The following is a 17,927-nucleotide window of genomic DNA, read 5'->3' as shown; positions in this document are numbered from 1 at the left end:
GTGTAATCGACCATCTTCACATTAGTGGAGCCCAACTGATTAATTGTCAACTATAGTCGAGCATTAGCAGTAGCAGGGGTGGAATGGTGATCTTGTAAATAGAACATCACAACATTCTAAAAAGGGCATGTTTGAGTTTCTCAAAAGCAAATGAGCCCAGCTCACAAAGGGGGCGAAATCTACCCGGTGGTTTTCGGATATGCTATTCAGAGATTAAACAAAATAAAATATGCTTTGAGGGTAATTTAGTGTTGTATTTTGTGCATGACGAATTTGCTTTTTTAAGTTATTAAAAAGGGTAGTACAAATGGGTGGACGATGTTGGTCATGTGACTCCCAGTGGATCCGCCAATGACTGGAACATCACTAACTAATAATGATTCGTACAATTAATGAGTTATCATCTACTAGTGACACATTGGAGACTTAGCTAGTAGAGCTCTCTAGACTGACAGGTCTCTTAGGATATTTTAAGGTGGTCCGTACAAATGAATGAATTATCATCTACAAATGACACATTTGAGAATTAACTATGTGGACTGATAGTCATCTTGTTTTTATCTGGTCATTATAGTAGAAACAAATTATGGTCTTGTAGTAATGTATGTAATCATTCATGTGATGGACTTTCACGGTTCGTACAGTCACTGAAAGTCGTGAACTTGATAACTAATCTCCTCAGGCCTGGAAAGCCATGGAATTTAAAACATGCTCAAAATGGTTCGAACCCAGGCTATAGATTTCCGAAGCTGTCTTAGCGATACAATGTAGTAAAACCGTCGTAAGCTATGACCATAAACGTACTCCCATTTTTGTATGGGGGAGTGGGTGTGGCAGATGTTTGCACGAATTAAACCAAAATTCCCGAATCTGGACATGGACAAAACCTCACTCGTCAACGTCTTTATTATTATTATTATTATTATTATTATTTCCTGTGGTAACTAAAGCTTTGCTCGTCATTTACAAAAAGGCCAACTGATCGCAGCTAGCAAATAAAACCTGGATTGCTTTCTCTTAAAACTATTAAAATAGTCCATTAAAGCAAGGTCTATATGCTGGCTTGGAACATTAGCCGTCTTTAATTTCTCTCTAAAACAGGTCCTGTAGCATGGCTTGTTTTTAAAACATTTCCCATCATTTTCGAAGTCATAAAAAGTGCCCTGGCTATATTGAAAATATTTAGGGTACCAAGGCAAAGGAGGTGGCACATGGCCATTGAGGATGGATCAAGGCAGATGAGGAGGTCATAAAAAACTCTAAATATACCAACCTTCTCAATGCAATCCATGCTTTAAAAAAAAAAAAAAAAAAAAAAAGTTGCAATTCTGGAACTTTGGTCTGACCAGAGACCGACGCTTTTTTTGTGTGTGTCTAACAGCAATTATTCATATTAGCATTAACGCTAAACAGTTATATACGGCTGTAAACGAATCACTGTTTCATTTGTATCTGGATTACAACCAATATTATGGATAGAATTATTCAAATACATGGTGGAATTGTTTCAGTCCAGCTGATTTTGCCCTAATATCTCTATTGTTTTTCCCGATTTTAAGGATTTGCTCCAAAACTGGAGGGACTGTCCCCCCCCCCCCCCCCCCCGCTCGTGTCTCGTACGCTTATGAATATGACTTCACAACGGTGCATATCATGGACTACGACTGCTTTACGATCTCGTAGCGCTAAGATAGCTTCAAAAATCTGGGCCCTTGTTTTCAATGTTGAGCCACTGTGAGGTGGGGAGTGGTTCGGAACCCCTGCACTACAGATATGTTTTTCGGTATCGTCAATATCATATATTAGGAATAACAATTGTATTATGCGAGCCACTGGCGAGCATAATACATTATTTTTATTCCTAATATATGATATTGACGATACCGAAATACACGAGGGTAATAATCTCTTTATCATATAAGCTGAAGCTTAATACAACGTGTTTTTGTAAACTGTACACGCAACTTTAATTCCAGTCCGCCATTACTAGATATTCAAATGACGTAAGAATATGTGGCGTGGTGTATTTTTGAATGAAAATGACGTCATTTTGGATGTCCTTACATCAAAATAATGTTATGCCTAACGTTTTTTGTTTTCTGAACGCTGGACAGCTTTTAATGTGTCAAATGTTTTTATTTGATGACTATGAATGCATACATCAATTATGGAGTGCCACCCAAGTACCTTTGCTTAAATGTCAATAAACCTAGTGCCGAGACCTCGACTAATTTACATCTAATTTGCAAAGTTATCAAATTCTTAAAGTATGTGATCAGAAAAATATCACATACTTTGCTTGCACTGAAAATGTAAGATATTATAAGATAAATATATATACTAGTTAGACCTTTAGCTTTGTTACCTTAGCGTTCACATATAACATTAAACTCACATGCTTCTGATGTTAGCGGTGTTTGTTTTTGTTTTTTTTAATCGGACACCACTACCCTGAACACCGGGATAGGATCCGAGATGTCGGGTTTCTTCTTGTAGGCTTTGAACTAATCGCTAACATGTTACTTTAATGCTATAAGGAACCTGATTAGATGATCATACATAGAGTTAGCTCTAGCTCTGATCCTACGTATAAACATGACAGAGATAGAGCTAATCAGATTTCTGGATGGGTTTTTGTTTTGTTTGTTTATTTTTCTTAATTAAATTCTTGTTCATTGGCAGAATTAAATTCTGTATCTGGTTATGACCTTTTGCGTTTGTTGTTGGTGGGTTGTTTTGGGGGGAGGGGCGGGTAGTTCAGGGGTTTTTTGTTTTGCTTTTTTTGTTTTAGGGTTTTTTGTCATTGCGACCAAAAGTGTTTTTTTGTCATTGCGACATTGCGACATTGGAGGAAAAAGTGGTAACTCTATATTTCAATATTTTTTGCTTTCACATAAACAACAATTCGAAGCTAATGATTCGGCATAAATTGCAGTGAATTTAATATTGCATGCCTGTATCCAGCATATTAAGTAAGGGGATCGACTTTGAATTAGGCGGAATTCGTGTGGAGGGCGTAATCAACGGATGGAAAGGGGATCATCCCTCACACAAAATGGAATATAGATCCTTCTTAAGAGCCGTTGTAGCGTGTTTTAAGCAGCTTTGGGTTTTTAAAATCATGCTTTTATTATTTCGTTAATAAGAATGTATTTGCTCCAGCCCACTGAATAAACTGCAGACAGCGTAACCTTTAAAAAGTGTGTTTTGTTTAACAACACCACTAGAGAACATCGATTTATTAATACATCAGCTATTTGATGTACATAATGTTTTAGTAACGTAATTGAGCAATTACTAAAGTGAATGTGCGTGTGGAAACCGACCCCCCCCCCCCCCCCCCACACACACACACATATCTGGTGACTGACCAGTATCGTGTCATGAAATAAAACAGAATTATACAGATAGTGCACAATACTACAAAGGAAATTGTTTAAATAATGGCTTTAGAATCAAACGACACACTCGAATTCAAAGTATTTGACACTGGCGTAGGCATAGTTTTAACTGGAGGGGATGGGGGAGGGCCAACCCACACTATGTATGTACAGGTATAATTTTATAAAATTTAATACAGTTTGATTGGGGCATTGCACCCATGACACACACAGACACACAAACACACACACACACATATATACACACACACACATACGCTACGCATGAATTGGAATTTTAGCAAAAGGAACCCTAACGTTAATAACAAACGTGTTCGTCCTTCAAAAGCTTCGGGCTGGGTACTTGGAACACTTGGTGTGTTATCGTAAAACTATTTCAAATTAAATTGACTGTATTTAGCCGTGATAGTCATCGACAATTTAGGAATTAGTCTTTAGAAAATACCTAGGTAAATACAAAGTATTGTTTTTTCATCATTATTCTGTAAGTGAGAAGATTTTTTGGTCTTTTTCTAGAGCACTGTTATGGTGTAAGGGGGATAACTCTTATTTGTGTTTCAGCAACAAAGATCGAAAGATTGAGTTGCCACTTAAATTGTGTATATAATAATTGTAAACTGTAAATATGCAATTTTACTCAATATTTAATTTATCTTGAAAAAAAACAGGTTTTAAATACCAACTAGAAAGCCATATTACAACATTCCACAAAAGGTATGGTCGTTTACACGTTATATTTATTATAAGGTGCAAACATAATATTGCCCGAATAGCCTGCGTTGGATCTTAGGACCTAAATGTTGTTACCACAAGGTGAAACTACCATGTCAGTTTCATTCTGCAGATGTGATCAGATTTTTAAAGGGAGATTCCTGAGTTTGCTGCAATTTAAACGATGCTATCGACTAACCGAGACTTTTTAACGATTGTAATTACATATCAAATATATTTTTCTACATAATATATTAGTGGCTGTGTATTAAACGTGTTTCTCTAAACAAGAAAATATATTTAATATGTAAGTTTAATCATAGAAATATTTTATTACTTGGAAACATCTTACAATGCAGGAAACTCAGGAATGTCCCTTTAAATTGTTGCCAATGTTGGGGCTAATAAAAATACAAAATATGGTGCTATTTTTTTTAATATTGACAACTTTAAAAAAAAAATTAGTATTTCAGAATATATCATAAAATATGGTTTGAAAGCTTAGTTTGTTAAAAAAAATGTGATATATATGTAAAATATATTGAAATAAACAGTATTGCACGTTTTACTTGTTAATTGTTGTTTTGTTGGGTTTGGGGTTGTTTTTTGTTTTTTCAATTTTCAAAACCAACAGCCTTCACCCGACACTACCCTCCAAAGAATGGTTCATATGTATTACTGATATGTCGTGGAGGGTTATAGTTTCAATGCGAAAGTTACGGTATTTATGTATGTGTATAAGAATACGTAGGCATTTGAGACGAGGGCTTCCACGAGTATGGATTTAAGAATGTCTCCCTCTGCCAGAAAACCACTATAAATGCCCCTACCATGTGGTTATGCTTAAACTGTTTTCAAACTGGACACTACCTTTCATGTGTTGTGACCGATTTTAAACAGATGTTCTCTTACAATTATCTATGTAAATTTTACCCTCCGTACACTCTGGCGGTAACCCTGATAGGAAAACGGCTCGGTATTGGTGGTGTAAATTCCTCTTATACCTTATGCGGCGCCTGTCCAGGAATTTTACAGGGGATGGGGGAGGTTTAGACTAGCGAAGGAAGTTTATAAGGGGGCCGAGTAATTCACTCCCAGAAAATATTTTGAAAAAATAGGACAATTTGTTCAAGGAGTGTGTTTGGACCCCCAAATCCCGCCCCTGCACACGTGCCTGCTGGAATTGTCTGGTAGAAGTGCTTTGATGGAATTCTACATAAAGTCATAGAAAACTAGTTGGAATGGGGGAAAATTCAGTGTTCAGGCCATTTAGGGGGATTGATCCTATATCCTGTTGTCCTTCAGGTCAACACTCAACCATCAAGCTGAGACAGGATGTAGCTCCACAAGTGGTATAACACAGCCAATGGTACGTACTATCCTGTCTGTGGGATGTAGCCCATGAAATAGTAACAGCGAGAGTTTTCTTTCATTATGTGTATCGTCCTTAACTATATGTCTGACACCATACATTTGTAGTTAACGTGTTTTGATATATACTTTTAAATCTCTCTTTCTTTTCAAATAGCAATAGTTAAACATGTGTTGAGATGTTGTTAAACAAACATTCCTTTCCTTTGCTTTTAACCAGCATTCTAGGCCTGCAGCACTCTCAAGTGGACTACAATGTAATTCTGCAAGTCAGCAATGAAAGGAATATTTGGGTAACACCCAGACGACATATCCAATGCCTCATGAATCAAAAGTCAGACATACAAAATTGTTTGATGTTTTTTTTGTTTTTTTTTTTTTTTTTTTTTTTTTTTTTTTTTTTTTTTTTTTTTTTTTTTTTTTTAACTGAGTGTAACTGATAGATCAGAACAAGCATAACTCGGCCATTCTCTTTATATGAACTAATTTGCTTACTAATAGTAGGGACGGCATTTGCTTGAGCCGTCCCTAAATTGTATTATGCGAGCCTCTGGCGAGCATAATACATTATTTTTATTCCTAATATATGATATTGACGATACCGAAATACACGTGGGTAATAATCTCTTTATCATATAAGCTCAAACTTAATACTACGTGTTTTTGTAAACTGTACACGCAACTTTAATTCCAGTCCGCCATTACTAGATATTCAAATGAATATGTGGCGCGGTGTATTTTTGAATGGAAAAGACGTCAAACGTTTTTTGCTTTCTGAACGCTGGACAGCTTTCAGTGTCAAATTGCCATTGAAATGTTTTTATTTGATGACTATGAATGCATACGTCAATCATGGAGTGACACCCAAGTACGTTTGCTTAAATGTCAATAAACCTAGTGTCGAGACCTCGACTAATTTACATCTAATTTGCAAAGTTATCAAATTCTTAAAGTATCTGATCTGAAAAATATCACATACTTTGATTGCACTGAAAATGTAAGATATTATATGATAAATGTAATTATTAGTGACTTTAAACGTCCCTAACCAAAGAAAACAAAAATATATAATTATTATTACGATGACATGTTTGTTTATAAGTACTTGGCCACACATGATGTATATCCAGATTATATTTATATGAACACCAACGTGTGGTTTGTGTATAACGATATTCTTAAATATGTACATCTATCTAAAGCTTTTAGAGCTTTTGTTATACATATTGTTCTTATATAATTTTATTTATTGGTTTTTGTATGTTTATTATCAACCATCTTGTCACGTGAATGTTATAAATTGTATATGTATATATTCCTCCTATGCCGTTGTGCAACGGCCCGAGTGTAAATAAATTCTTGTCTTGTCTTGTCTTGTCATTAAACAAAACAAACTTTAACGTTTTGTGTGGGTCGTAGATGAAACAATTGGTGTCCATCATATAACAAAGATACATGTATAGGCACTGATATTAACATTGAAGCAGGTAAGCACCGTGAACAACATCCCGCAGTCATTAGAGAGAGAGAGAGAGAGAGAGAGAGGAGAGAGAGAGAGAGAGAGAGAGAGAGAGAGAGAGAGAGAGAGAGAGAGAGAGAGAGAGAGAGAGAGAGAGAGAGAGAGAGAGAAAGAGAGAGACCCCCACCTCAACAACCCCGAATTTTCCTCCAAAACGCATCCCTCTCTCCATAAATCAAACATAATTCAGTCCAACATACCTGCTATTAATTTTGAACAAATTAAGTAAGAATCCCGGGACATGTATTCCCAAAACAACAATTTATTATCACACAGTTGATGGAATACCCAATGATTTAGGTCACACACACACACACACACACACACACACACACACACACACACACACACACACACACACATTCTGTTTCCAGGATAAAATGAAAATAACACCCGGGAAGCTAATGACGTCAATGGAAAGTGACGTCATTAGCAATTGGAACAGGTCATGTTGACGGTTTAAAGGGACACACCCTAGTTACGTTTATTTGTTAACCATTACGGCGTTGTTTTTCGCTATTAAACCCCATTTTTCACAAATAAAATTGCACTTTACTTACATTTTATTATTTAGAATACACATTTCCATTCACCTGAAGTGCTTTTTGGTAATCCTGATGTTTGTAAAACCACGAAATGCATTTTTTTGCATTTTTTTCACAAAACGTGTTGTCGAGAAAAAACCGTTAAGCAAGCGAGGTCCAATCTATTTTTAATGTCACAGACGTTGGTATATCACGTGACCGTTATCATTTTGGTTCGGTTTGTTTTCTCGTGCACGGTTCGCGCAATCAACATCCGATTTGTTGTTGTTCATTTGTGAGATTTTTCTTCACAGTTCGTGAACATTTTCAGTAACAATAAAGTTCAGACAAGTAAGTGTCTCAATACAAAACGTTACAAACACTTAAAACCAATAATTTTGATAAGTCTTACGATATCAGGAGAGGGGATACAACCAGGACAGAACAGTTGGATCATGTCCAGGAGAGGTGAAACGAACGCACCCCAAGTCTGTGAAATGTGTCGTGACGTAGGCATTGTTGTGCTTCTACCGGTGACATCAGAATACTAACTTTCAAAATTATTTCAAGCAATTGGGACATGGGGATTCCCATGGTATTTATCGATATAAAACCTGCTTTTTCACTCCATTTGATAAAAACGTGATCTAAGTGTGTTACAGGTTTGTAGATTAACCAAATTATAATTTATTTTCGCTGGATGGAACTAGGGTGTGTGCGGCTTTAAGGGTCTACAGCTGGATTCTAGACATGTATTTGTTTTCAAGAAATACCAAATATACAGTTAAATCCGTAGAAAAACGATTCAGTTTACACTGGACTCCATTTGGACGGGGTTTTTTTTAATTATTAGTTTGTTGGTTTTTTATATAAGAATTGTTTCTAATTTTTTAGGAATTTATCGATGTATGAAAGTCACAAATGGTATAAAACACTCAAAAATAATTTCTTTCGTTCTTACCGCCAACCATGTTTTGTAAATAAGCGTAGGAATACATGTATACATACTATTGGATGCTTTGGAGGTTTCCCTTATTTTTTTAATCGAGAAAACAGGTCACTTCCTTGTTCTATTTTTAAAACGATCACCGAACTGGGTCATTGGGCTTCTCGCCCATCCAGCTAAAAATAGTTCCAATCGATCTTGGTCTTCCGTGATGACGTATTTTTATGAGTTTTATGGAAGGATAACGCTTGTTTTTTTAGTGACGTCAGCCAATCAGAATACAGTAAATCGTATCAATTCGGAAAGTTTGTAATTATATAGATTTGTGAGCGTTATTGTTTATTTGATGACAGAAAATGTCTCATTTTTGACCTCAGGCTAACGTCTTCGGACAAAAATTACATTTGCTGGATGAAATACACAATAATACCCGCAAATCTAAAAATGCATATATTTTAGTCTGAACACTGTTCAGTTATGTCCAAGATATCAAACAAAATGTGAATATTGGTTTTACAAAGTAATGCAGATATACTGGGATTCACATTATTAGGTTAAATCATATATGGGAAACAAAATAAATGGAAGTTCCAGAAAGGCTACATGCCGTGACGTACGTGACACTGCGATGGGACGCCATGCAGATTTTAATCGATTTTTAATTGAAATCGGCTAGATAGATCACTGCTGTCATTACGATTATTTACTACTGATACTAATCTACCTAGCTGACGAAGGAAAATAGAGACAAACAGTAGTCAAAATTTTATTTTAATTGGACCTGAAATCTTCCCGTTACTGCAGAATGACTCATGTAAACACATTTAGATAAGATTGTAACATAGAGAAGCTAGTCTGTGGTGTTTAAATGGGGAAATACCGTCTAAAAATAACTAGAGCTTGTTTCAATAGCCATTACTTCTCAGACGAACGTGTGTTTTTATAATTATGAAAAATGCTTTTAGGGGTATTACAAAAACCTGGATGACCAGAACCATTTCAGGCGTACGAATTAAAATGAATATTCTAAATAATAAAATGTAAGCATTTGTAACTTGAATTATTAAAAACGGCTCTAATAGTGAAAACTACGTCGTAGTGTTTAAACACTATGTTCTATCCTATTTAAAAACCAAATGACCAGGACCCTGTTCCTCGAAGCGATCTTAACCCTAAGTTCACCTTAAGTGCATAGCTACCTTATGTACTTAAGGTGATCGAAGCACTAAGATCGCTTCGTGGAACGGAGCCCAGATCGGGGACCAGTATAATAGTTTGCGAACGTTAGCGTCGCTCGCTGTCGCTGAACGCAGCCACTGTATTACATTCCTGAAGATGGCGTCAAACTGGAAGTTGTTGACAGTCTCATATGCCAGGAAAATGATTCTTTTGGCGCTTCTGTTGAACATTGATGTTTGTTTAGGTTAGTTCACTACCGCGGCTTCTTTATTACAAGATATTTCTGACCAATATAGCATTTTTACAACTAAATTACTATTAAGATCAGTCAATTTCCGCACCTTGTTTTGGCTTCGTACACAATAAATATAGCATAAATCTATCTTACCGCAATTTCACTTGAAATTCATATTTCATAAAAGGTACAATTTTTTTTAATCACAACATTTTCTTCAAAAACATTTAATTGCATTAGTAATGTTAAAACAAAAACATGTCAATAGCAATTTTGCATTGGAATTTTTCCAGCAATTCTTAAAACGGAAAGGTAGACATTGTAAATATCGAGTCGAATAAATCCATTAAAATTAAGTCACCAATAACATAAAACGGGTAATCGTAGTTTACTACTAGAATGTAGTTAATTTTTAAAGAATCAATATCCCAAGTGCGTTTAGCAAAACTAAGATGGCGGACTGCACTGTGTTGGTTAACGAAGTCGTAAAGGAAGTACGACAATCTCGCCACCGGTCGAGATATGGGCGAGATCGCCGAAAATTCTATTTAGTGTTTGGCGAATAAATAAGAAGCGGAAACAACGTATGTGAAGTTTTGTATTCACAAGGCAGTAGGAACCGGGGTGGGGGGGGGGGGGGGGGGGGGGGGGGGGGGGTATGGGGGGGGGGGTTTGTTGAGGATGAAAAAGTCAAAAGCCGGTATTCACAACTTGTTTCAACTGTTTCTCAACCGAAATAGTCCAACGAATGGACACACACACCAAAAATATATAACCTACCATACTAACTAAATCCCGATTGAAGTATGAATAAAATCAATCTTCCAACAACATAAAATGTGTGTCCGCCATTTTAAATTTGCCGTGCACATTAAGGAAAGTATTGGCTTAATGAGTGCCCTGCACTAGAAAACGCTGCTGCTCATTTTTTTCCTCCACTCCCGCCTCCCGCCCCGGGGTAGCCTAGTGATGACGTCATATGGGACCGATTGACAATTTTATACACCCCCCCCCCCCCCCCCCCCACACACACACCCATATATATATATATACCCCGCCAATCTGAACGTGCCAATATTACACTAGTTAGATATTGAGTAATTGTTATGACATGAGTACTATCTTACACTGGTGTGTAATATATATTATATTATATGCCCTCCCCCCGAAAATGTTTTAAATCTAGAATGCAGGAAATGCATTTTCCTGCATTCTGGGAAGTAAATTTGAAATGTTTCTTTGCATCAGTTCACATCGTCGGCTATTTTTTAAAATGTTTTTACTCATCCACGGACGGTTTTTTTTTCTTAAGAACCACCGAGAAAAATGGAAAGGATAAAACAAGATATCTGTAACATCTTAAAGGAAAACGAGTTGAGCATTACTATCGAAGTCAACAAGAAAGTAATCAACTGTTTAGACGTAACACTTGATTTGAACAATACGGCCATGACAATCTTCCGTGGATTCGCGGATTTGAAAGCCATTTAGGTCGTTTCTTTGGCCGTGTACTGTCCGCTTTGCGCACAGTTCACAAAGCTTTTCGCTGATTTCATCAAGTGTCATTGTCATGCCTGACAATACAGGCCATATATGAAACCTAATAACACCTTGCAGTATGTAAACACTGATTCCAACCATCCACCCACCGTTCTAAAAAACATCCCGGAGGGTATCAATAAACGCTTATCGGAAATATCTTCGAATGAGATCGAATTCAATAATACCGCCCCCGTATACCAGAAAGCGTTGAATGAAAGCGGACACAGTTATAAGCTACACTACGTACAAGACCAACCTAGAGCAGTGAAGAGGAACCGAAATCGAAACATTATATGGTACAATTCACCCTATGACCGAAATGTGAAGACCAATGTGGATAAAGAGTTCCTAAAAATTATCGTCAAGTGTTTCCCCCCATCCAATAAAATGCATAAGATCTTTAACAGAAATACAGTCAAGCTGTCATATAGCTGCATGCCTAATGTGGCGCGAATTATTGACAGCGACAACAAAAGGAAACTGGGAAACCACAGAAAGACCGAAACAGAGAATAAAAGTGCAGCTGCCCTAAAAACACAGTGTGCCCACTTCGAGGCGAATGCCTCACTAAGAGCATTGTGTACCAAGCCATAGTGACCTGTGGGGATAAAATAGAGACCTATGTAGGGTTAACGGCGACCGATTTCAAGGCGAGGTATTCTAACCACAAGGCCTCTTTTAATCACAGCGGGAAGCGCAACGATACAGAACTCAGTAAACATATATGGCACTTGAAAGAGAACAATCTTGAGTACGCAATCAGTTGGAAAATTCTATGCCGTGCTCCACACGTCGAAGCGTTGCTGCCTTTGTATTTGCGAGAAGTACTTTATTATTTGCAATCCTAAAACGGCGTCCTTGAATAAGCGAAACGAACTGGTCAGCAAATGTAGACATAAAGACAAATACCTCTTGGGTAATTTAACATGATTAGAAGGGACACGTTGCTGTAATTAATGTTCTATACAAATCACTCTGGTTTATGCACTGATGAGTGCAGGTTCGCACAAACATCGCGACCTGTACGAAACAGTATTGTATGTAAATAAACCATGGAAGTCAATGTGTAATATATCCCCAAGTTATTATTATATGTGTAACCGCTCTACTGTAACAGTATAGAGCAATCTAACGGCACACCGATAACAAGCTTCATTTGAATATATATATATATATATATATATATATATATATATATATATATATATATATATATATATATATATACAGACATACATACAGACATACATACATATATACATACATACATACATACATACATACATATATCTATATATATATATATATATATATATATATATATATATATTACACACCAGTGTAAGATAGTACTCATGTCATAACAATTACTCAATATCTAACTAGTGTAATATTGGCACGTTCAGATTGGCGGGGTAATTTTTTTATTATTTGAATGACGTCGATATTCGAATAACGTCAATTTGCATCCCACAAACCCCCCCTCCCCCTCCCCGCCCCCACACTTTTCAGATATTTTGCTTTATAATAGTAAAAGTGTGTAAATATAAGTGTGCCCCCCCCCCCCCCCCCCCCCCCCCCCACCCCCCCCCACACACCCCCCCCCCCCCCCCCCCACACACACACTTTTTGGCACTCGTGTCCATGAGTAACTTTATGTAAAACACCACGTATTAATTGTACAAAATAATCCCTCACATGCAGGACTCAATGTAGAAGTTTCATTCCACTTACTCCTGGCTAGTAAATGACATATATTCACTTGCCAAATCTCTTCGTCCACTCGCCAGTTTACCTAATATATAATTTTATGAAATAAATGTATGGCAAAATTAATGCCCACAGTATTCGACCACTTCAAAAATAAATAAATAAATCCAAGTTTTGTTAATTCATTATACTCTGGTTAGAGCATAATTTGAGTGCAGCAATGAGCAGTATGCAATAATTGACCAGCAGACCCAGTAGGCTATTCAACTCTAAAGTTATGAACATATACATACGTTTATCAACCGCTATATAGCGCTTTTGGAAGAAAGATTGTTTACCCTACTGCAAATGTTCAAAATACTTTGAGAACATCTAGTTTATGTAGGCCTACTGTCCATTTACTGTTATAATCCTTCGCACAGGGAACGCCTTTTTTCATACTACGGAATTTACTACAAGTTATTTATTTCAGAGCTGTTTGTTTGTTATTTCCAAAAGATTTCTTCTTATGACAAACCAAACTGAAATTATTTACCAAATTATTTACCCCCATTTTTTTAGGATGGGACAGAATATAGGAGTATGGAAATATACTGGTTATAAATACTAATGCTGTTGCTCCAATATTTGTGTTGTTTTTTGTAAATAATTTCAGTTTGGTTTGACGTAAGAAGAAAAGTCAAATATATGATTCTGTGCAATTTAGAAAACAATCGTTTCAAAAATAAATAATTTGTAGTAAATTCCATATTATAATATAACATTCCCTGTGGGAAGGACTATAGTCAGTGTGTGAATACTGATGCTGTTGCTCCAATTGTTTTACCCTCTTTTTTTTCTTCTTTTTTTCTCTTTTTTTTTTACAGTGTTTGATAATTCCGAAACACAGTATGCTCCATATATGTGCTAATAAAGCGCTTATTTAAAATAAAACTCACAACATGAAATCTGAGGATTACTAGGTATTGTATAGTAATTGTTTAATGCTCCAAAGATACAAACAGACATTAGCTGTCCAATTCACGATCACTCTACCCTGTCGTCGGCTAAACTTCCTGTACACAATATCATACAGCGCATGCTCAGATGAAGCAAAAAAGTCTAAAAATAAATGCATTTATAATGAATTCAGTCTATCTTAACTGGAGTTTGGCTAAGTAATATAAGAAGTAAATATGCTTTGTTTCGAAATCCTGTTATACTAATTACTAAGATACTAATAACTGATCATTTCATAGGCATGATCAACTTGTTTATGCTTACTAGGCTCAATATTTTGAGCTCGCCAGTAGGCTACTACGTTTTAACGAACAGTCGTCTGTGAACAAAAGTTACTCGCAAATGCGAGCGTATTTTACTCGCAAAGTAGAGCCCTGCCTTAAAGTCAATCTAATTAAAATTAGCTCCACTATTACATGTGGATCTAACAGCAGCCCGTTGGAGCTCATGTCCAATTGACCTTTCATTCGACCAATCAAAACCTTACTTGCAAAATCATGCCAGTGAATTGAATAGAATTTGAAAACATTCGGGATTATGCCGAGGGTATACAAAATGATTCGGGTGAATTATGTAGTATGCCGGAAACTAATTTCAATATAAAATTGTATATAAAATTCGTTTCAAGACGAAGAAAAAACCGTGATGGTATAGCCATAAAATCTGTTTATACTAGTATATAATCCTGAGTTTATTACTGCACTTTTCCCCCTTTTTTTTTAATGTTGAAATAGACCAACAAGTTCGCCTATTGCTTGAATAGTCTGGCCCGATATTTTTAGAATGTGTATGCTCCCGACTTCTACTTCTTGATTAAAGATTATACTCCTTTTACCATCAAATGTGTGTGGTCTTCATTTTTTTATTTAATCTAATTTGAGAGTTGCTTGGACATTCTCTATACTTGTATTTATTTTGCCATACTTCGGCTACTATATATATATATTTTTTTTAAATAAAAGTTTATACCGTTAAATTACACATATATAATATTATTTTCACCAAAATGGGCAGATAACGGTAAAGACATTGCATCTCCAATATTTTCCACAAAACAGCACGTAATATAAATAGACAGGTACATACATGTGTATGCACATACAAAAAAATCATCACTTGATGCACTGGCCATGTAAATCCATTAGAAAAGCTTGTGGTTAAAATTATATACTCAAAATGTCCACTCCGTCATTGTTTACAAAAGCACATGCTATCGTTATGGAATCGCAAAACTCCCTTTAAACTGCTAAATGTAAGTAAACTACTCACAAATATGTTTCCTAAATTTCAATTTAAAATATTAAAATAAAACTACATGTACACTGCATACAACTTAAAGTTGCACCATTTATTTTTCATTTTATTGTCTTTACCATTTGTCACGTACTAGCAACTATGAAGAACAACATAATTCAGGATATAAACAATAATTTTAATTTACAATAATCTCATAAATATTCACAAATATAACACACCATACCCTTTCATAACACCCATCGATTTCATATTTAACACAATCATTCATTCCCGCATCCCATTCACACCAAATTCACAACAATAGTTTACAATATTATGTCGTCACATAATATTGCATAATAGTCCATCAACAAACTATCAATGAATCACACAAGTTGCAAAGTCATGTTATTACACAAGTAACCACTTCTCCGTCCACGGAGCACCTAGTATCTACTTAGATACACCAAACACCGAATTCACCACCTCTCTCAGCTCTCCATCCAGTTTTCCATTGCATGATCTCTTACGAACTAAGAGACCCCTCAACATCACAAAAGACAGCCCTGACCCCGTGACGCACCTCTTGTTATAACTTCCACCGCACCTGGGGCACATCTCACGTAGCATAAAAACTACAACAAAAGATTATTGAAATCACCACATTGTACCAGATCCATATTTAACCACATACCCGGTACTAGTTCACATACATACATACATGTATTACACGCTCATAAACTAGTTCAGTTATTAATACATTCAGTTAATAGTCCATTACTTTCTTCGTTTACACAAACTCATAATATGCATACAATGTTTAAATACATAAAGATCCACAAACCAACATTTATCTCATACCACACATTTAAGCTTAATGTAAAACATATACACATGATTCTACTCACGCTCTTATACCAGCTTTTAATGTACACCCACATATCTCGTTCCAATATATTTTTCCAAACGTCTCTACCAAAGAATGTTTTACCAGTGACCAGTACACTACACCACACTGCTATTATTCACCAAAACTACTCACACCCAAGCTCCCAAAGCATGCACCACACAGTATTTCATACCCACACTCTACAGTCATTCTCAACAACTACAAGCCAAGCTACAGCTCTATTGTTCTATTGCATTAATAGTAACGCACAAGGCTGTCAATAATTATACACCAAGCTATTTCTGACTTCTAATGCTACATTGCCTCAGCTACATAAAACATACTGACAAAGTGAACAGTGACAATGTAGCTCAATACAAAAAATAATAATAATAATTTACAAAATACACTTGACTTGTGACACCATTATATTATCTATAAAAATTACCCAAAATAAAGATTAGTTTGAAAATTATCTACCAAATATCACTGTCACATCCAGGTCAAGCTTAGATCAACATGTTGAGTACATGAATACTAGTTAGTTATTTTTAATTGTTAAAGAAACCTGTTTATTGTCTGTCTGTACCGTTAGTTTAAGAATGAGAAACGCATCATTTGTATTTGTTCATTCAGTAAATATTTTTTAAAAGCCATTTGCATGATTGCATTACTGAAGTATATTGCAGATGGCACAAATACCATGTTATGGGTCTTTACCGTTATAATTTTTGTGTTTATCGTTATCTATGTTGAATAACATTACATATTAAATATGCCTGTAATAGTAACAATTATAAATATCTATATACATTTATAAAAAATATTTACCATGATGAATTTTGTTTTCTATTAATAATTTAACGGTAAAACATAACGGTAAAAATAATTAATTACTATTATGCCTTACGATTAAGGGTGAAAACAGGAGCACAAAAATATTTTGCTACTTGAAATTATGCACCACTTAACATATCTGCTTTAGATCTTACTATTAAAGACATGATAAACAACATTTTATATTGTTTTAAAATCCTTTACCGTTATTTGCACCCTTTTTTTGAAAATAGCCCATATAATAATTATAATATTATAAATTCTTCTAAACACTTCAAGAAAGAGTTGCACAAACTGAGTATTAGATGGACTTGGATTATTCCCCAGTGCTACCAACACCATGGCTTTATAGTTGTAGAGCCTCGCTTTCCTGACAGACAAATCTTCATCATCGTTACCTGCTTGATTCAGATTGGGTGTTCTCGGAAGAGCCAACACGTTCCACTTATCGAGGAGGATCTGCCTGGTGATGAAGAGGCATGTGGTGAGAGTTGATCTCCTCCTCTAAGAGCATAGATGTATATTCCCACTGTAGAAGCTTTTGATCAGCCGTTAGTTGCTTTCATCCAGAGGGTGGCCACTTGATGGTGATGTAACCGGCCGTTAGATCAACTTGCTGATCATCCCAATTTAGTCATGCTCGAGGCATGAGAGACATACGGCCACTTGATAAAATTATTTTTGCATTTTTTCATGAGAGATGTTTGCTCAGAGGTTGTGGTTTTCAACTGTTTGTCGGATGTTTGGCCTGTCTTAGAAGTCAGCTGATACCTCTCACTAGAAGTGCACAGTTTCTTTGCTGTTGGTGAACAGAAAATCGGCAGGTTA

This window comes from Gigantopelta aegis, chromosome 12 (assembly GCF_016097555.1).
Source record: "Gigantopelta aegis isolate Gae_Host chromosome 12, Gae_host_genome, whole genome shotgun sequence".
NCBI lineage: Eukaryota > Metazoa > Mollusca > Gastropoda > Neomphalida > Peltospiridae > Gigantopelta > Gigantopelta aegis.
This window is presented reverse-complemented; position numbering follows the sequence as displayed.